Source organism: Pan paniscus, chromosome 5, assembly GCF_029289425.2.
Source record: "Pan paniscus chromosome 5, NHGRI_mPanPan1-v2.0_pri, whole genome shotgun sequence".
NCBI lineage: Eukaryota > Metazoa > Chordata > Mammalia > Primates > Hominidae > Pan > Pan paniscus.
In genome coordinates this window covers 56902541-56923530 of record NC_073254.2, presented here as the reverse complement: position 1 = coordinate 56923530, position 20990 = coordinate 56902541, and the positions used below count along the sequence as shown (strand labels likewise).

The window sequence follows — 20990 nt, the reverse complement described above, 5'->3', positions numbered from 1 at the left end:
AAAAAAAAGTAAGGCAGGGCAAGGTGGCTCACACCTGTAATCCCAGTGCTTTGGAAGATGGAGGCAGGAGGATCCCTTGAGCCCAGGAGTTCAAAACCAGCCTGGGCAACATAGTGAGATCCTGTCTCTACAAAAAAGTTAGCTGGGCATGGTGGTGCACGCCTATAGTCCTAGCTACTTGGTCGGCTGAAGTGGGAGAATTTCTTGAGCCCAGGTGTTTGAGGCTGCAGTGAGCTATGATTGCATCATTGAATTTCAGCTGGGTGGTAAAGTGAGACCTTGTCTCTATCAAAATTTAACAAACAATAAACCAAAGAACGTATTTGTCATTTGCTAAGCATTTATGTGCCCTAGGTGAATAAGCCTTAGTTCTTTTTTAAAAACAAATTTATTTGTGTATTTTTTATAGAGATAGGTTCTTGCTACGTGGACCAGGCTGGTCTCGAGCTTCTGGCCTCAAGTGATCCTCCCATCTCAGCCTCCCAAAGTGCTAGGATTATAGGCACTTTGGGAGGCTGAGATTATAGGATTATAGGCGTGAGTCACTGCGCCCAGCCCTTAGTTCTTATATATTACCTTGGTTTAGGTTAATTGAAGTAAATAAACCTATAATAATTTGATATAAGGTTTTAAATGTATATAATACATTCGTAAGTGAATTTATTAATTCAATAAGTATTATTCCAGTATATGCAGAATTCCAGGCTAAGCATTAGATCAAAGATTGGCAAACTTTCTATAAAGGGCTAGAGAGTAGATATTTTTACTTTGTGGGCCGTATCTCTGTCCTAACTACTCAACTTTGCTGCTGTAGCACAAAAGCAGTCACAGATCACTCGTAAATGAATGAGCGTGTCTGCGTTCCAATCATACTTCATTCAGAAAACCAGGTGTTTGGCCAGGTTTAGCAGCAGGCCATATTTGCTGATCCCTGGTCTGACGGCTTCAACCTCTTCGTTAGAGAGACAGCTACGAACAAAATAGATGTGATCATGACCCACATGGAGTTTTCATTCTTTTTGGGAATAATTATTTGTAGCATTGCTTTGAAACCACACCTGTTACAAATAGTTGACAAGTAACTTCTGGGGGACATTGGAAATCTAGGTAACTTTACTGAAGAAAGGTTCTAGTGAACACCCATTTCTATTTATATTATCCACTGGTGTCTGGGTGGGGGTACTGTGTTTACTCACATTTGGCATGTAGGTACTATTTTTGAGTTGCTTTCTTTTCACTTCACAGAATTTCATGTTTATTTACATGTGTTGGTCTGGATTATATAATTTTAGTGGCTACATACTATTTCTTGCTGAGTTAAGACATGTCATGTGCCCGGTGTGTAGTAGGCATTTGCTAGATGTTTGCTTCCAGTTTGCAGTAAAAGCCTTTCAGAGTTGGAAAGGGATTGGTTTCTGCAGAACTGAAGGGGAAACCATTGACTTGGGAGAACCCTAGGAGAGATGGGCCTGGATGATGTCCGCTTGCCAACTTGCTGGGTGACACCTAGCATCTTGCAGCCAGGGAAGTGTCAAGTAAGTATGTCAGTGCAAATGTAAGGGACAGACTGGAGGGTGACCTTGTATTCCAGAGCCCTGCTCCCCACGTGCAGGGAAAGTCTTTGTGGGATGTGGAGCAAAAGCCTGGGGAGGTTTGTGGGGGCAGGTGGGGAGGAAAAGCAGCCCCATGCAGAGAAGATAAAAAGCCCAGGGGGCCGGCGGGGCACTGGCTCACGCCTGTAATCCCAGCACTTTGGGAGGCCGAGGTGGGCGGATCACGAGGTCAGGAGTTCGAGAGCAGCCTGGCCAACATAGTGAAACCCTGTCTCTACTAAAAATACAAAAAATTAGCTGGGCGTGGTAGCTGGCACCTGTAATCCCAGCTACTCGGGAAGCTGAAGCAGAAGAATTGCTTGAACCTGGGAGGTGGAGGTTGCAGTGAGCCGAGATCGCACCGTTGCATTCCAGCCCTGACGACAGTGCGAGACTCCATCTCAAAAAAAAAAAAAAAAAAAAAAAAAAAAATGCCCAGGGGGCCATGTCAGTTTAGGTATGTGAAAGGGGCATGGGCTCTGGGGCCACACTGGACTTGATTTGACTCTGACTCTGGGTTTGCCCTTTATGTGCTCTGTGACTGGGCACTTTCTTAGCCTCTCTGAGCCTCAGTTTTCTTTGCTGTAAAATGTGGGGGGTGGGGGGGGCTGTCATATTCATTCCATAGAGATGTTGTGAGGGTCAGATGAATAATCCAGTAAGTGACAGCACACTGTGTAAATGGTAGCTCTTATTAGTCAGTGTGAAGTATGTGACCCATTCTTAGCTTGCAATTCACAAGAGCAGTTGTTTTTTCACTATTATTGTTTTTGAGGAAGCATGGCTAATCGCTCCGGTTCCAGAGTGGACTTTGCCCCCATCCTCTCTGGGCCCTTCCCTCTCTTCAGTCCAGGTTAGAAGGTACCTCGTCACTTTTACCCCCATGATAACTCAGCTGAGGAGGTCAGACCCTGAGTCATGAGCCCGGGCTTTTAATAAAATCAGGTCAGAACTTGAAGACTAACTGAGTAGTCTCATGTGCTGGGTTACTCGTGCATTCATTAATTCAACAGATACACAGAGGCTCTACTTTGTGCCACTTGTACAGTATGCAGTGGTGAAGAAAATAGTGATGGGCTTTCATCAAATAATCCCACAAATGTTTAATTATGGACGACGATATGAGCTATGAAAGAAAAGTGTACGGAGTTAGGTTGGGAGAGGATCTCTTTTTATGATGAGACACTTAATTTCATTAGTAATCCGGGAATACAAATCACAATGAGATTCCATTTCTTCCCTGTTCGATGGGCAAACGTGAAGAAGCTGTGCAGTAGCAAGCATTGAAGAGGAGATAGGACATTATGGTCATTTAGGAGCTGCTGGTAGGCGTGTAACTTGATGCAGCTGCTTTGGAAAACAGTTTGGTAGTACAGATTGAGGATCCCTTATCCAAAATTCTTGGGACTGAAGTATTTCAGATTTTGGATTTTTTTTTGGATTTTGGAATATTTGAGATAGTATAATGCACTTGTTATATATAAACAAATGCATAAAATAATTTTATGCATGAAACAAAGCTTTGACCTCAGTTGATGCAACATGTCATGTGATTGAGGTCAAGTGTAGAATTTTCCACTTGTGTTGTCATGTTGGCATTCAAGAAATTTAGGATTTTGGAACATTTCAAGTTTTCAGCTTAGGGATGTTCAACCTGTATCTTGTAACGTTGTACATTCACATACAGCATATCCTGGCATTTCCACTTCTAGGTATATAATCATTGTGAGAAACTTGCTTACGTGGGCAGCATGTATACATGATGTGTACTAAGAATATTCCTAGTAGCACTCTTCATAATGGCAAAACACTGGAAAGCCAAATGCCCATCAGCTGGAGAATGGGTACATACATTGTTGTCATGTGATAGATTGTTATACAGCAGCAAAATGAATAAACAACATCTACATGTAATGGTTTGAGTGAATTTTAGTAATATAATTTTGAATTTAGAAAAACAAGACTTTGAATATTCCAAACAGCATGATATCTTTTTATTACATTTGAAGGTCAATAAAAACTTAAAACTACATTGTTTTGGGATGCAGATTATCTAAGAAAGCCATAAATGTTGGGGGGCAGGTTTTCGAAGGTTCCTCTTATGAGAACCACTCCCTTAAATGTGTTTGTGACAAGCTCCCCAAGTACAATGATACAGATGGGATCAAGGAGGAGTCAGCTTGGGTTTTGAAGGCAGAGTAGACATTTTTGTCATTGCTTTGGAAACTTTTTTTTAAATAACCCAAATTACAAAATGTTAGCAATTGGAGTATGATATTAGGTGCATATGTGTGCATTTTATTTTATTTTTTTCTTTTTACCACGAATGTATTTTTTGATCACTACAAATGCAGATAGGATATGGGAAACTGTGGCTGCATCTGATATCTATGGTTTCCTGCCCATGCAAGGTGGTGCTGGGAGATCTCAGCTCTGAAAGGCTGCGTTTGCAGCCAGGTGTGTGATTCCTTGTCTCGGGGCTGCTTTCACCGTAAGGGGGACATAGATGTGGCTGGGTGATGGGGCCTTCTCGGTTTGGTTCCAGGGTTAGCAAGCAGAGCTAGTTTAGAAATGAGTAAGAAAGGGGCACTTTCTGGTTGTAAGTTTTGGCTCAAATATGCGTACTGAAACTCTTCCTCACTTTCGCTCTTCTCATTTGATGAGTTCCATGGCATCCTAATTTGTGGAAGGACAAAGAAGGAACACATTTGTATGAGAGAACCAGCTTTTCGAGTAGAGTTACGGATGGGCTGGAAGAAACCAAGATGAGTTCCTCTGGGGATGGATAAAGCATCCTGCATGAAGGTTCAAAAAGATGCCCATGGCTGGGCACGGTGGCTCATGCCTGTAATCCCAGCACTACGGGAGGCAGAGGCAAGCGGATCACCTGAGGTCAGGAGTTGGAGACCAGCCTGACTAACATGGAGAAACCCTGTCTCTACTAAAAATACAAAATTAGCCAGGCGTGGTGGTGCATGCCTGTAATCCCAGCTACTCAGGAGGCTGAGGCAGGAGAATCACTTGAACCCGGGAGATGGAGGTTGTGGTGAGCCAAGATCGCGCCATTGCACTCCAGCCTGGGCAACAAGAGCGAAACTCCATCTCAAAAAAAAAAAGATGCTCACGCCAGGCTGCTTGAGCTGAGGCTGTGGGGCTGTGGAGAGGCCATGGGAGAAGTAGGGCAGCTGCTAGATGATCACGGCCATCCTGGACGGCAGTGATGGAAGGGGCACAGAGTGCAGGGGAAGGAGTTGGGCAGAAAGGGGTGGAGCGAAGGGGGATTGGGCAGCCCCATCTCATGAAATGACTGCTTGAGAGAATGAAGGATGTTTCATATGTGAGACTCTGAGGTGGAAGATGGAGCAGAGTAGATCTGCATGGTTCCAGAAGGTAAAGCTAGAAGTGAAAGGTGGAAGGTATGGCAGGAGATTTGTATTTTTTTTTTTTTTTTTTTTGGAGACAGGGTCTGGCTCTGTTGCCCAGGCACGATCTCGGCTCACTGCAACCTTCGCCTCCTGGGCACAAGTGATCCTCCCACCTCAGCCTTCTGAATAGCTGGAACTACAGGCATACGCCACCATACTTGGCTAACTTTTGTATTTTTTGTAGAGACAGGGTTTTGTCATGTTGGCCAGGCTGTTCTTGAACTCCTGAGCTCAAGCAATCTGCCTGCCTTGGCCTCCCAGAGTGCCAGGATTACAGGTGTGAGCCACTGTGCTCGGCTAGGAGGAGAGATTTGGTCTTAGTATAAGTTAGTGTTTTTCTTTTCTTTTCTTTCTTTTTTTTTAATGAGATGGAGTCTCACTCTGTCTCCCAGGCTAGAGTGCAGTGGCATGATCTCGGCTCACTGCAACCTCCGTCTCCTGGGTTCAAGTGATTCTTCCTGCCTCAGCCTCCCACATAGCTGGGACTACAGGTGCACGCCACCACGCCTGGCTAATTTTTTTTGTATTTTTAGTAGAGAGAGGGTTTCACCATGTTGGCCAGGTTGGTCTCGAACTCCTGACCTCAAGTGAGCCGCCTGCCTCAGCCTCCCAAAGTGCTGGGATTACAGGCGTGAGCCACCACACGCAGCCAGTGTTTCTCAAACTGTGATTTGCAATCTATTTGTCAGTTGTGCAATCAAGTTAGTGATCAAGACCAGCAATTTTATTTAATTAATTAATTAATTTTGAGACAGCATTGCTCTGTTGCCCAGGCTGGAGTGTAATTGCACGATCTCAGTTTATTGCAACCTCTGCCTCTGGGGTTCAAGCAGTTCTCCTGCCTCAGCCTCCCGATTAGCCGGGACTATAGGCATGTGCCACCATGCCTGGCTAACTTTTTGTATTTTAGTAGAGACGGGGTCTTGCCATTTTGTCTAGGCTGGTTTTGAACTCCTGAGTTCAGGCAATCCGCCTGCCTCAGCCTCCCAAAGTGTTAAGATTACAGGAGTGAGCCACTGTGCCCAGCCAAGACCAGCAGTTTTTAAAAAGGAAATGAATAGAAAGGAAAGAGGAAAGCAGGGAAAAAAAAGTCTGAGTGGACCAGATGAACATGGGTCAGCATTTGTTTCTTGAAAATATTTGTCTAGTTTTATATATTTATGTGTATATAGAGATATTTTATGTGCTGGGTCATGATATAAACTGTAATTAATTAGTGAGAGTAAGAATGGAAAAAAGTTTGAAAGCCATTGTTCCAAGCTACCATTTAATAATATTACCTGCTGTTTATTGATCACTTAGACTACTGTGGAAGGTACTTTGCCAAGTGCACTCTATACATTCACTCATTGAAATCTCACAATGACCCAATGAGGTAGGCATTATTGTTACCATTACAGAGATGAGGAAATTCAAGTTCAAAGAGACTGAATGACTTTCCCAGGGTCATGGAGCATGTAAGAGGCTGAGCCTGGAATTGAACCTGAGCCCAGCTTTCTCAAAAGCCTGTGCGTGTTCACTGCCTTCTACTGTAGGAAGAACCGTGGATGGAGCTGTCCTCCAGAATGGCCTGGGCTGTCTGGGAAAGGGCTGAAAAAGCGGGAAGTGTTCGGGCAGAGGCTGGGTGGCCCCCTGTCAGGGACAGTGGAAGCAGAATTCTTGCCCACCTTCTTCTACCTCAGTGGAAGATTGGATTGGATCATAGTAATCCCCCCATGACTTACATGACAGCGTCCAAGACTCATCCTGTACCATCACTCTAAAGTCAATCCCAACTCCTGGGTTTGATTCTTGATTGAAATATGATTTAATTAAATATATTTAGGTTTGTTTATAGGTGAGATTTTCTTTTAATAAGTTTCCTGATTTTTCTGTAACAAATGTACATTTATTTTATGATTTTAAAAGTTATTAAAAATAAAATGTTTTCTGATTCTCTCTAATAAGCATGAATTAACTTTATAATTTCTATAATTTAAAAAAGTCATTAAAAATAAAATACCGCAATGCAACAAAAAACTCTAATTAAGAATTCTTCCTGGCAAGTTTTTGAGAGGCTGCCGGCAGCATTCTGTTCCTCCTCTTGTGTGGGCTGGGGAAGCTCTGGGTGGACCACGGGAGGCGATTGGTGGATGGGTTCTTTGTGGACTGGAGCTTCTTATCAGGTGCCTGGACCAGCCCATCCTCCCTGCAGAGACCAGGATGAGGCAGGGGCCATAGTTTAGGGGGCCTCTCTTCTCTTTTAGCTACAAAGTGAAGTGCCTATTGATTCTGCTTAAAGCTGGAAAGGATCTGAGAAAGTATCTCCACTAACCCCTTCGTTTAGGGAAGAGGAAACTAAGTCCTGGGAAGGGAGGTGACTTTGCTTTGCCGTCCTCCCATCTCATGGATAGCAGAACAGGAGCAGCTCCTAGGTAGGTTAAATCACGTTGCTTCCCCAAGAGAAGGAGGGTGCTAGAGCTTGGTTGAGGTTGTGGGGAGAATAAAGAGCAAATAAAAGACAAATCTTCTAATGCTAATTTCATTGAGGAATTCCAAAATGGAGGTGAAGGGAGTGTGATTTAGTGGAAAGAACCTCTGCTTGGCAGTTGGGGGACCTGAGCTGTGGTTTCAGCATTAACACCCAGTGTGTAATCTCAGGTGAGTTACCCACCCGTGGCCATTGGAGGACAGGTTAATTCTTGTTCCTCACATTCTGCCCAGTCAACACCACGGCAGGAGTGCTTACCCTGAGCAGGGTACATCCTCAGCCTTGTTTCCTTCCAGAGCCAATGACCTAATCCCCACCATGGAGTTGTCATTAGTTATGTGATGTAGAACTGTGGGCCCAAGTATAGGACATTCTCCAAATCCGTGGGTGCCAGCCACTGGGGACCTTAAGGTTTGGTTGCTGCATAAGCTTGGAGTGCTATATCTCCTCTTGTAGCAGCTCTCAAGTTCAGGGATTGTGTCTTGTGAATCCCCCAGTGTATAGTAAGGTGCTGAGGTTCTGCGCACTTTAGAACCCTAATTTGTTGGCACATGTGGGGGGATGGGTAGGAGGGTTAATTTTGTGAGTCGCATGGAGGTGGGGTCCAGGTCTGCCTTCGGACATGCAGGCCACAGGCATGCGCTTGAAACACAGGCTGCCTGATTTCAGAATCGAGCCATGATGGGGAGCACTGTGGTTTGTGAGGGGGGTTGATCTGAACCGGTCACTCTGTGCCTAAGCAGGTGACCTGAGTGAGGAGAGGGGACTCAGCAGAAGCTGGGGGTGGGGGGGTGGGTGGGGCAGAGGGTGGGAAGTAGAAACTTCTTCCAGGTTTTGAATTATCTAAGGAGATGGAGACAGGAAAGAAGTCTCTGGGATTGTGGCAGTTCATATCAGTTTCCAGAATCTTCTCAAATAGTTCGTTTAAAAAGCTACTACTTTTCTCTGGCACGGGCCATCCTGGATATGGGATTCTCACTGGTTAAGTGCATTTTCCCTTGACCCGGGTTGTAACGTAGCTTGACTGATGGCCTCAGCTGGGAGGAGAAGTGAATGCATTGTTGTTCAGGTTTGTTTTACACTCTGTTATCAAGGCTAATAATATGATGCTTTAAGGCTTTATGACTTGATTAGTGGCATCAGTACTTGAAAGAGCTGGCTTAGGGCACTGTGAGAGGTTACATGAAGGTAATTAGACAGCAGTTGTGAAATGCAGGGGGTGGTTTCCATTTACTAATGGCTTTAAGGCAGCCCTGCCTGTTACTGAACCCCCAGCATGAATCTTTTGAATAGAAAATGAGTTGATTAGTTTGGGTGCTCTGCCGCAGGCCACAGGCAGCCCCCAGTTCTCTCTCTGCCCGTGGTTAGTGCCCTTAATCAACTGCCTGCGAGCCCACTAGAGCCTTAGTATAATCTAGTACTCAAAGCGCAGTCCCTGCACCAGCAGCATCACCTGGGAGCTGTTTAGAAATAAACGCAGGGCCAGGCACGGTGGCTCACGCCTGTAACCCCAGCACTTTGGGAGGCTGAGGCGAGTGGATCACCTGATGTCAGGAGTTCGAGACCAGCCTGGCCAACATGGTGAAACCCCATGTCTACTGAAAATACAAAAAATTAGTCGGGCATGGTGGCATGTGCCTGTAATCCCAGCTACTCAGGAGGCTGAGGCAGGAGAATTGCTTGAACCCGGGAGGCAGAGGTTGCAGTGAGCCAAGATCGCGCCATTGCACTCTAGCTGGGGCTACAAGAGTGAAACTCCATCTCGAAAAAAAAAAAAAAGAAAGAAAGAAAGAAAAGAAAGAAAGAGCAAAACTCCATCTCAAAAAAAAAAAAAAAAAAAAGGAAAGAGAAAGAAAGGAGAGAAAGAGAGAAAGAACGAACGAACCAACGAACCAACCTCTGGTCCCATCCACAGTTGTGTAATCAGAATCTGCAGTTTTAACAAGACCTTCAGGTGATTGGGTGCACGTCAAGTTTGAGAAGTGCTGGGCTAGCACAGATGCCCCCTGAGGTTAGAGATTTGTGGCAATGTGGTTTTTATTGTGTAGTGCAGTAAAAGATTTAAACCCTAGTGCTGTGGTATGATTCCAGTCTGCTCTCTGTCATTAGAGCCTGGAATTGTATGTGTGTGTGTTCATTGTCACTTGTGGCATCAGCGCAGGGTTGTGGTTTATTCACCCTCTGCAGCTCACCGAGTTCTTGGCACAGCTAGCCATTTCTTTGAATGCAAGTCTGGCATCATAGACTGTTGGGGGGGTGTGACCAAAACACCACTTTCTTCCTGTTACTCCTTGGAGCCCACAGGGGCTCTGGTTGTCTGCTGTGTCATGTCCAAACCTCTTGCTGGGGCTCCAGGGCCCATGTGTTCCAGGTTTATCTGGCCCCTGCTCTGGCCAGGCAGATGCCGGTCTTCAGCCTTGCCCTTTGTCTCTTGCTGGATGTGGGTTTCCTGGCCGGCCAGTCGTTCCTCCTCTTTATACCCCTGGACCACTCTCTGCTGCACTGTTTAGTGCCTCATCATACTGGGCTGTTTCCTGGGGGGCTTATTGTTAATTGTGGACAGGTCCTAACCCTTCACTCAGGTGACACGCTCTTAGAGGGCAGGACCGGTATATAACAGGTACCTCAGCCTCTGCCGGGTGCCTGGTGGACAGGCATACACATGGATCCCTTCATACTGTGCATAGGAGGCAGAGGATTTGGAGTGAGTGGAGTGGGGTGGGCTGCTGGCTTCAGCCGTGGGGTAGGGGCTGGTGAAGGCTCAGAAAAAGAAGCCCAGACAAAATTAGAAGGGCCTCCACTGAGAGGGGAATGGGCCATTTGGCTACATAAGAGAAGGTAAGGCGAGTTTCAGCAGTCCTTCCCTGATGGCATTGGAGATGGGGTGGGCAGGGGTAGCCCCCATGTTGCTTTGGAGTATGTTTCTGGTTTGTTGCAAACCTGTCTGTCCTCTTTTTTTGTGAGTCTGTTGGTGAGAAAAGATGAGGCCTTAAAAAGGGCAGGGAGGAGGGGTGCAGTAGCTAGGAACCAGGCTGGCTGGGCGTTGTCCTGGTAAGGTTTGGGGTGGAGGCTATATTTACTTCTTATAGTGATGCTGGTAGGATCTTTTTCTATGTTTAGAAATAGTTTATGTAACATGAAAGTATGTGTTCTTAAAAAAAACACACACAAAAAACCCAGACACTAGAATAGAATAAAATTTTAACAGACCAATTACCATAGAAGAAATGGAGAAAGTTATCAAAGAGCTATTCCTTAAAATAGTCCCAGGACCAGATGGTTTCACAGGTAAATGTTTTCAAATATTGAAGGTACAGGTGATTCTAATGCTATTTACATTGTCCTAAAGCAGAGAAAGAGCGCTTAAATTCTTTTTATGAAGCTAGTGTAACAAAATGTGACAAAAAAACAGGTGTGCACACAGAGCCACAAAGTGGTCTCTGTTTTGAATACTGAAGATGCGACATTCTAATAACATAATTAGAACCCAGCAGCCCATTTAAAGAACTCCATGGTCACGGGAGTTCCAGAACAGGAAGGTAAGGATAGGTTAACTTTAGGATTTCTGTTAATAAAAATTCATTGTATTAAAGGATCTAAGGAGAAAATAAGATGCTGAAAAGATTTATGAAAAATTAGACATCCGTTTCTAATAAAAACTGCTGTAGAAATAATTGGATACCTCCTCAACATGGGAAAATACATTTTTGTCAAGCAAGTAGCCAAAATTTTGCTTAGTATTAAAATGGTGAATGCTAGATGCATTCCCATTAAAATCCCGATTAAACACCATAATTATATAACCTTGTTCTGGTGGGGATAAGCTGGTATAATTAGATAAGAGGTATAAAACCTAGAAGGAAAAGGCAAAACTAAAAGACAAACAAGAGAATTCAGTAAGGTAGTTTGGTGCATAGTTAATGCACAAAAATCAGTAGTACTCCCCCATAAATATCCAGCTAGAAAATATGATGGAAGAAAAAAAATCCCACTTGTATAAGCAACAGAAGAGATAAAATATCTAGTTATAAGCTTAATAAAATTATATTAATATATAATCTCAGCACTACCAACGGGCATAAAAGACTTAAAGAGAAAAATAATATAATCTTGGCTAGAAAGAGTCAGTGTTATAAAAGTGTCACTTTTCCTATACATGTGAAGTGTGATCATAATAAAATTACCACTAGGATTATTTTGGGTGTAGAAAAGCTGGTTCTAAGTTCATATGGAAAAATTAGCATGCATGAAAAATATGAAAAAGAAAAAGGAAGTTCTAGCTCTGATACATGGTAAGCATTTTAAAAAACTACAATAACTAAGATCACTTGGTACTAATTGGCTGAACAAGTGATGGGACAGAATAGTGAGCCCAAAATAAATAAGGGTGTGTGTATGCATGTGTGTATTTTGTGATAAACGCAGTATTTCAAATGTATGGAAAAATATAGGATCTTCATAACCAGATAGCTATCTGGGAGATAAGAAAGAGCAGGATCCCTAATACATGCCTTAGACCAGAATAAGCCTATCAAACGTACGTCAAATGGTTAAATAAAGAATGAAAGCGTAAAAGCCATAGAAGAATTTTTCTGTTGTCTTGGAGTAGAGAGACCTTCCTAAGTTTGACACAAATCCCAGAAGCTATAACATAAAAGACTGATACATTTGACAACATCAAAATGAGATCCACTTCATAAGAGTAACACTGTAAACAAAGTCAAAAGATACATGATAATCTGAGAAAAATAATTTGGAAAAAATATGATAAAAGGAGTTAATTTTCTTAATATACAAAGAGCCCTTAAAAATAAATAAAAAGGGTCATTAATTGAAAAATGGGCAAAAGGACATGGATAGAAATTCACAGAAAAGAAGTGTAAGTGGTTCTTAAATATATGAAAAAACCCACAACCCTCTTATAATAAAAAGTACAAATCAGAGCTGCAATAAGAAGGCATTTGTAACCTATCAGATTGGAAGAGATCAAAATATTTAATAATACACTGATTTGGTGACAGTGTAAAGAAAAATTACTTTCATACATTGCTGGTGAGAGTAAATGGATACAATTGCTTTGGAAGGCAATTTGTGATATTTATCTAAATTATGAATGCCCATCTCTTAGAACCAGCAGTTCCACTAATAGGTATCTGTCCTAGAGAAACACTCACATGTACAATGTTCATTGGACATTATTGTAATCATGGAAAATTGAAGACAACAATGTAAATATCCATCAGTGGGAGATGGGCTAAATAAAACCTGAGTTGTTCAGACCTTTAGTGCGTCAATAAAATACCTTAGTGGGTTTTGACACCGTGTGAAACCAAAGAATAGAAGATAAGGGAGTGCATTGCACATAATGTGGCTGAATAATTGGTGAGCTTTTGTTTCAGTTTTGTGTATTCACAAATGTGAAATGGATTGCAATGTAAAGTGTATTTCTTACGGTGTGATTCAGTCAAAAAAGTTGGAAAACACTGCAAGAGTAGTTAAAAGGAATATATTAAGTTAGTAACTAGTCGTAAGACTAGATCTCAGAAACGTAATTTTGAGTGAAAAAAGTAAGTTGCAGAGTAATAGTACAGGGTGACACTATTTTTGAAAAAAGAAAACGCACAAAACGATATCATATTTTTGACAGTATAATATTTTTGATGGAATCACTTATTCATGCAAAAGAGGCCTGAAAGCTGTGAACCAGGCTTGTAACAGAGGTGCCCTCTTGGGACAGAGTGGTATTGAGAGAGGCCTACACTTTATGGCGCAGTAAAAAAAAGTGTGAATGTTTTGCCTGTATATTTAAGTGGCTAAAAAATGTTTACACATTATTGAAAGACCCTCCAAGGATGCTTTAAGTCCAGATGCTTTCCCCTTGGTTGTTTTTCACTTACTTGTTGCTGTTCAGTTTGTGTCTCTCCTTTTGCTTTCATTTGGGTGTCTTGTAAATTTGTAAGTACCACCCTGTTGATTTTGTCTTTCAAAGTTATTATCTGAAGATTGCACATAAAATTCCTTGTATCAGTGGCACTTTTATTGGGTCTTTGTGTTTCTTTTCTAACTTTTCCAGTTTATTCCTTTGAAATTAATTGGGCCCATGGTTTATTAATTTCACGAAAAATTTTCTTCCCCAAAGGGCCCACTTTTGGCTTTCCTTCTCTTCCCTGACATTTGCTCACATTCTTGTTACTTGTATTTTCACTTTTAATTTTTCTTTTATCTTTCATTTTTTCCTTATGTAAATTTTGGCCAACGCAAGCATAGCAGTGCTTCTCAAACTTCAAGGTGCACATGAAGCTCCTTGAAGCTCCTTGGGTCTAGAGCTCTTGTTAAAACGCAGATTCTGGGCCGCCGCGGTGGCCCACGCCTGTAATCCCAACACTTTGGGAGGCTGAGGCAGGCGGATCACGAGGTCAAGAGATCAAGACCATCCTGGCCAACATGGTGAAACCCCATCTCTACTAAAAATACAAAAATTAGCTGGGCATGGTGGCGCGCACCTATAGTCCCAGCTACTCAGGAGGCTGAGGCAGAAGAATCACTTGAACCCGAGAGGCGGAGGTTGCAGTGAGCTGAGATAGCGCCTCTGCACTCCAGCCTGGTGACAGAGTAAGACTCTGTCTCAAAAAAAAAAAAAAAAAAAAAATGCAGATTCTGATCCAGTAAGCGCGAATGAGGCCCCAGATGCGTTTCTAACCAGCTCCAGATGGGGTCTACCTTTGGGGAGTGAGAAAGTAGAGAAAATGATATCTGTTCCTCCACTGATATTAGGGCACTCTTAAGTACCCAAGTATCCAGTATTGAACGAATCCACCAACTGTTATAAAGATGATACTTCTAACTATTGCAATGAAATTCATCCTGTTTTCTACTGAAGTGGTGAAGATGAGATGTCCTGACCCACCTAATCACTTTTTTTGGCTTCATTAGTGGCCATATTCTTTCTAGATGGTCCGAGAGGGTAGAAGATGGTTTGTGGCTACAAAATTTCTTTGGGCACATTTGGTCGGTTGACCTGACTGCTTTGGCTAAGCATTGCTGTCCTAGCCTCCACTGATTTAGCTGAGTTTTCTTTTCTTTTTATTTATTTTTGACACAGGGCCCCACCCTGTCACCCAGATTGGAGTACAATGGCACAGCCATAGTTCACTGATTCAGACTCCTCACAGCTTCAGACTTCTGGGTTCAAGTGATCCTCCCACCTCAGCCTCCCTAGTAGCTGGGATGACAGACACATGGCCGTCATGTCTGGCTAATTTTTTTTAATTAATTTTTTTTTTTTTTTTTTGTAGAGACAAGCATCTCACCATGTTTCCCAGGCTGATCTTGAACTCCTGGCCTCAAGTGATCCTCCTGCCTCAGCTTCCCAAAGTTCTGGGATTACAGGCATGAGCCGTCATGCCCCACCACTGAGCTGACTTTGTAGGTCCATTTGGATCAGTTAGTTGTTAGTTGTTCTTAACATTTTTAGTGGCTGACAGACTTCTTTGGGAATATGATGGAGGCCATGGACTTTCTCTTCAGAAACATTCCCCAATTTTGTATTCATGCACACCAAACTCCTAGTTTTTATTTCGCCTGTGTGAGCTGCAAGCCTCCTAAAGCCTGGCTAGTTATGACCATACATAGGACCCCTGATTTAAATGGTGCTGTTAAGACTGTACTTTCAGGAATCATTTCTATAGTTCATTACTAGAGAAATTTCTCTGAACACGTAGAGCACCAGAAAATATTTTTAAAAATTTCTTTAGGCTGGGCGCGGTGGCTCACACCTGTAATCCCAGCACTTTGGGAGGCCGAAGTGGGCGGATCATCTGAGGTCAGGAGTTCCAGACCAGCCTGACTAACATGGAGAAACCCTGTCTCTACTAAAAATACCAAAATTAGCCAGGCATGGTGGTGCATGCCTGTAATCCCAGCTACTTGGGAGGCTGAGGCAGGAGAATCGTTTGAACCCGGGAGGCGGAGTTTGTGGTGAGCCGAGATCGCACCATTGCACTCCAGCCTGGGCAACAAGAGCAAAACTCCGTCTCAAAAAAAAAAAAAAAAAAAAAAGGACTTTTAAAAAAAATTCAAATAATTGGTGGTGTTAAGGCAAAGAATCCCCAAATGAAAAACAGAATCCACGGTGTCTGCAGAAGCCATCTGGTCCAGCCGTGTTCATTTACAGATAAGAAAACCAAAGGCCAAGATTTTCAGACATTTATTCAAAGTCAGATTCTCCATGTTCCACAGCCTCCCTCCCATTCTGAGTGCAGCTGATGTTGCCCATGGTGGGAAGCCTGTGTCACTACATGTTGGTTCTCTGTGGGGTCTGTTGGGCTGAGTGGTGCACACCCATCCAGACCCTGCCTGCCTCATCCCTGGTGAGGGCAGCTCCTTGGCTTATTTCCTTCAGCCAAGCCCTGCCCTCAGCTCTTATAGTCATGTCTGGTCTGAGGAAACGGAGACTCAGATCCCTTCTGGCTAGGATTCTGGGCTCAGACACTATTCTGGCTTTGACATGGCAGGGCCTCCTGCCTCGTTCCTGTGTCCCGTTTCCTTCTCTGAGTCTCAGTTCTTCTAAGAGGCTTCTGTGTTAGTTCCTGTTCTGCTAACGTGCCTGATATCCAGGTCCTGAATTGGGACCAAGACCCTGTCCTGTCCCTTTGTTAGTGATAACCAGGTGTGGTGGGGAGACATGGGTTTGAATTCTAGCTCATCTGCTTACTGGCTGTGTGACTCTGGGTAAATTACTTAACCCTCCCGGACCTCAGTTTCTTTATGTATGAGACAGGAGCAACAGAATATACCTGACAGGGTGGTCATAGAACCGGTGCACAGTGTTTATTGATAACTAGTAGCTGGCATCACTAGTCCTACTCTCAGGGGTTGGAATCTTGCCCAGTCCAGCCGGATGGATGGAGCCTTAGTAACCTTCAATAGATGTCCTGATGCCTGAGTTGCAGAGGGTTGCCCATCCTGACTTCCCCCATCATAGAGCTTTGCCCACTTGTTGGGACTATTCATAATTTTGTTCTAGGCTGTCCCCTTCCCCACAGTCCCTGTGAACCCAGCCAGCTAGAGATTGCCAGCATCTCTCCAGACAGGAGGCCTGCCCACTGGACCACAGCTTCTCTGTATGTGCTTGGAACTGAGTGGGCTTGTCCATGCCCTGCTCATTTCAAGAAGGAAATTACAGATCAATTTCATGTAAACACACAGCTGCAGAAGTCATCAGTGGAATAAATAAATAGGCGAATGACATAACTAGGAAATGTTTATTGCACATCTACCATCCAGTAGCCATAGTAGTTAGCCCTGGTGATATACCATGTCTCTGTCCTCAGGGCACTGAGTCCTGAGGGGAATCAGACACGTGGCCATTGATTGATTGCATTACAGTCCCTGTGTTAAATGAATGTGGTGATGGAGGGAGGGGGGACTGAGGAGCCTCCAACTCTACTTCAGAAAGGCGAGGGTAAAAAAATAAAGGTGAGGTTTGGGAAGGCTTCACAGAGGAGATGTTTGATTTGGGTTTTGGAGGTTGATATCTCAGTATTCTTTATTAATTTTTCCAGATGAATTTTATGGTCACTGAATGGGCTCTTTAAAAAATGAGTGTTGAGATCGGGTACAGTGGCTCACGCCTGTAATCCCAGCCCTTTGGGAACCTGACAGGGGAGGATTGCTTGAGCCCAGGAGTTCTAGACTAGTCTGGGCAACATAGTGAGACCCCATCTCTACAGAAAGTTAAAAAAAAAATTAGCCAGGCACAGTGGTGCATACCTGTGATTCCAGCTACTTGGGAGGAATCGCATGGTGGGAGGATTGCTTGAGCCCCAGAGGCTGAGACTCTGTGAGCCCTGATCATGCCACAGCACTCCAGCTTAGGTGACAGAGTGAGACCCTGTCTCAAAAAAAGAGTCTTGAAATATCACCAAGCAAGGCTCGTCTCAGGAATATAAGTCTGATTCAACACAGAGAGGCCAATATTAATAGAAAGAAATCATAAAAATCGGAATACCTATTATTCAGCACGGTGCCTGAAATATAATCAGTCAACAAATGTTTGATGGATGAATGAATTTGGTCTCAGTGGATGTAGAAAAATACTGGAAATAATTACATATGCATTATAAAGCATCAGAAGAGTAAAAAAATAGGTGTGTTGGGGGATTTACCCCTATGTAGGATAAAGAGCCTGCTTGTGTGTAACCGTGTAGCAATCCTTACACAGGGGCTGCAGATACTGAGTGGGGAAATACTAGAAGTGTGCCCTGAAAAACAGGAACTAAACCAAAATGCCCCTTATCTCTACTCTTATTTAACATAGTTTAACAGATGCTTGTCATAACAATATAGGAACAAAGAGAAACTAGAGGGATTGGTATAGGGAAGGAAGAGATAAAAATATCGCTGTTTGCAAATGACACAATTTCTATTCAAAGAAAATTACAAAATCCTACAAGGCTGCTTCTGATCAGAAATTAAAGCATTAAAGGGTCAGCATTCCAAAGTTTATGCCTAGATTTCATGCCCTTTTGGCATTTAAAATTCCAGTGAAATACTTCATAATGCAAGAACATGATAATTATAATAATAATCAGGAAAAATTGGTGGACATGCATATCAAAGGATGTTTTGAAAATCTTTTAGGAGCAAGACTTCTCTAAGCAAACAAGGCAGGCAAGCAGTAGTTATTAAAATTGTACAATAGTAGGATAAAGCAGGAAAATGGAAGATCAGTACAATAAATAGATCTAAATGAATGGAAGACATTTATTTGTTTATTTATTTTGAGACTGGGTCTCACTGCACCCAGGCTGGAGTGCAGTGGCGTGATCACGGCTCACTGCAGCCTCAACTTCCTGGGCGCAGGCAATCTTCCCACCTCAGCCTCTTGAGTAGCTGGGACTACAGGCATACACCACCATGCCCAGCTAATTTTTTGTAGAGACAGGATTTTGTCATGTTGCCTGGGATGGTCTTGAACTCCTGGGCTCAAGTAATCTTCCTGCTTCAGCCTCCCGAATTATTGGGATTACAGGCATGAGCCACCGCGCCTGACCTGGAAGACATTTATATATGACAAATTTGGAGAGGCAAACAATAGTGAAAGAAATAATTTTACAATAAATAGCTCTTGGGAAAAACTAGATAACAGTGTGGAAAAAGTGAACTCAGATTTATATCTCACATCATATGTTATAAATTTTAGATGTATTTAAAAGTTAGTTTTACAACTCTTAAAACTCAGAGGAAGCAGGTGGTATTTTTATCCTCGAGAGCAAATGTGTTTGAAAATTCCATAAAAATGATCATTAATGGAATGAGATGTGTTCAACTATAAAGGAATAAAATCTATAAGATAAAAATAATAAAATCATGTTAAAGGATGTCAGGGTGCGGTGGCTCATGCCTGTAATCCCAGCACTTTGAGAGGCCAAGGTGGGTGGATCACCTGAAGTCAGGAGTTGGAGATCAGCCTGGCCAACATGGCAAAACCCCATCTCTACTAAAAATACAAAATTAGCCGGGTGTGTTGGCACGTGTCTGTAATCCCAGCTACTCGGGAGGCTGAGGCAGGAAAATCGCTTGAACCCGGGAGGCAGAGGTTGCAGTGAGCCGAGATCGCACCACTGCACTCCAGCCTGGGCAACAGAGTGAGTGAGACTCTTTCTCAAAAAAAAAAAAAAAAAAAAAAAAATATATATATATATATATATATATACACACACACACACACACACGTGTGTATATATATACACGTGTATGTATATATACATACACATATATATATATAGCGAAGTTAATGGAAGAGGGAAACAGTTGTAATAAACCAATGGATAAGACATGTTATCAAAGTTAAGCACAGAACTGATGAAGTTCTTTAAGGCAAATACTTAGACTATATTGGTGAAATAACCCAGGCATAGGAACACATCATTTTGTATGAAGCCTGGATCATAAACTGAGAGATACAAAGGTGTTTCACTTTCTTTTCTTTTCTTTTTTCTTTACCAAATGCAGGTAATTAGGGAATAGTTAGGCAAATGCTGTGAAAACAATACAGTGGAGAACTCAAACACTTGATACGAGATAGACAGAGCAAAGTTAAGTGCGACAAGAATATGGAATCGCTTACCTGTGCTGATGATGACCTGGTAAATATCTGTGCGCACACGTCCATAAGAATCTGGACAGGTATAGGGCTTATTTGATGTAGTTTTGATTAGGTTTTTTTTTTCTCTGTAAAATTGTAAATATGTCATGGAATGTTGGTTTTTAAAAGAAGAAAGGAGGGGGGAAATTCTGTAGTAAAAAGAGGAAATGCGTTGCGGTGGAGAGACGGCACTGGGAAGTCATCCACATGGAGCTGGATTTGAGTCACTACGTTATCATGTGGTTTTGGACAAGTCACATCTCTCTTCTCAAGCTCCCAGTCTCCACCCTGAGAGGAGGTAATGGTGACACCCACAAATTAGATCACAGGAGTTCTTGACTTCTGAGCAAGCATTCTCTTTGTCGAGCCGGTTTTATGGAATCCTGGAGCCCCTTGCCCGCTCTCCCTCGTTTTGTCCTATCTCTGCAGAATGTCTGTAGTTTGGGGGCAGATCCAGGACTAGCGTGACAACAGAGACGGGCAGACAGACAAACACAGCCCCAAACAGGGCAGCCAACAGAGTCATTGCGAATAACGGTGAAAAGAGACTGCAGCCCCCAGCAAATAAATATGTGCCCTTTCCATTTCAGATCTGGAGATGTGGCCTAAGAGGAGAAGACAGAGACTTAAAGAGAGCATTTTGTTGAGCAGACTTAGATTTACCATGCAGTTGAAACTTTTTGTAAGCCTGGTTTGTGGAAAAAGCAGGAAGGAAAGGAGGCCAGCCACTTATCTGGTGTGTTTAGGACACTTTGGGGCATAACTAATGAATTCTAGTGTTGAGCTCCTTTACTTGGGAGCTAGATGACCTTGAGCTTCTTAGCCCAAGCCCCTGTTTCTTCATGTTGAAATGGGAATAACCTCTGTGTCTCCCTGGTTTGTTGTGAGAATGACCTAAGATGTCATGCTTAAATGTTCTTTGTGCTTTTCAGTTACTATTTGTCAAGGTTTCCCCTGGATGCATGCCAAAACAGACACAATGCAGGATCCCATAGGGAATGTGGGTTATTGTCCCTGCCTTTGGGGAGCTTGTACATCCAGAGGGAGTGGTTACACAAATCCCTGCAAAGGCTGGGGAGGAGGGGGGTGGGGGGTAAGTGTCATGAGAAGGCAGCAAGGCCAGGGATGCTGTTTTTAAGACGAGGGACATTGGGGCCACTCAGGGCAAGGGGCTAGTGACTGGCTAAGAGGCAGTATGGGGGATGCCGGAGAGAGGCAGCATTTGTTGAGGAAGGTTCCAGAAGACATTAGGTAGATTTGAGCAGTCGTCTAGGATATACTGGACATACCCAGGTCTGTTAACTCATTGGAGCCCGATTGCAACCTGTGAGCTGAGGGAACTGGGGTGTGCAGGG

At 43.2% G+C, this 20990-nt stretch overlaps 1 protein-coding gene and 1 pseudogene across 15 annotated transcripts in view; both read left to right on the top strand.

Moving 5' to 3' along the window:
• Positions 1-20990, top strand: part of TRERF1 (transcriptional regulating factor 1) — a 224166-nt gene that overhangs the window by 24764 nt on the left and 178412 nt on the right. The window lies entirely within an intron of this gene.
• LOC112440144 (small nucleolar RNA U3) lies at positions 15145-15224 on the top strand (annotated as a pseudogene).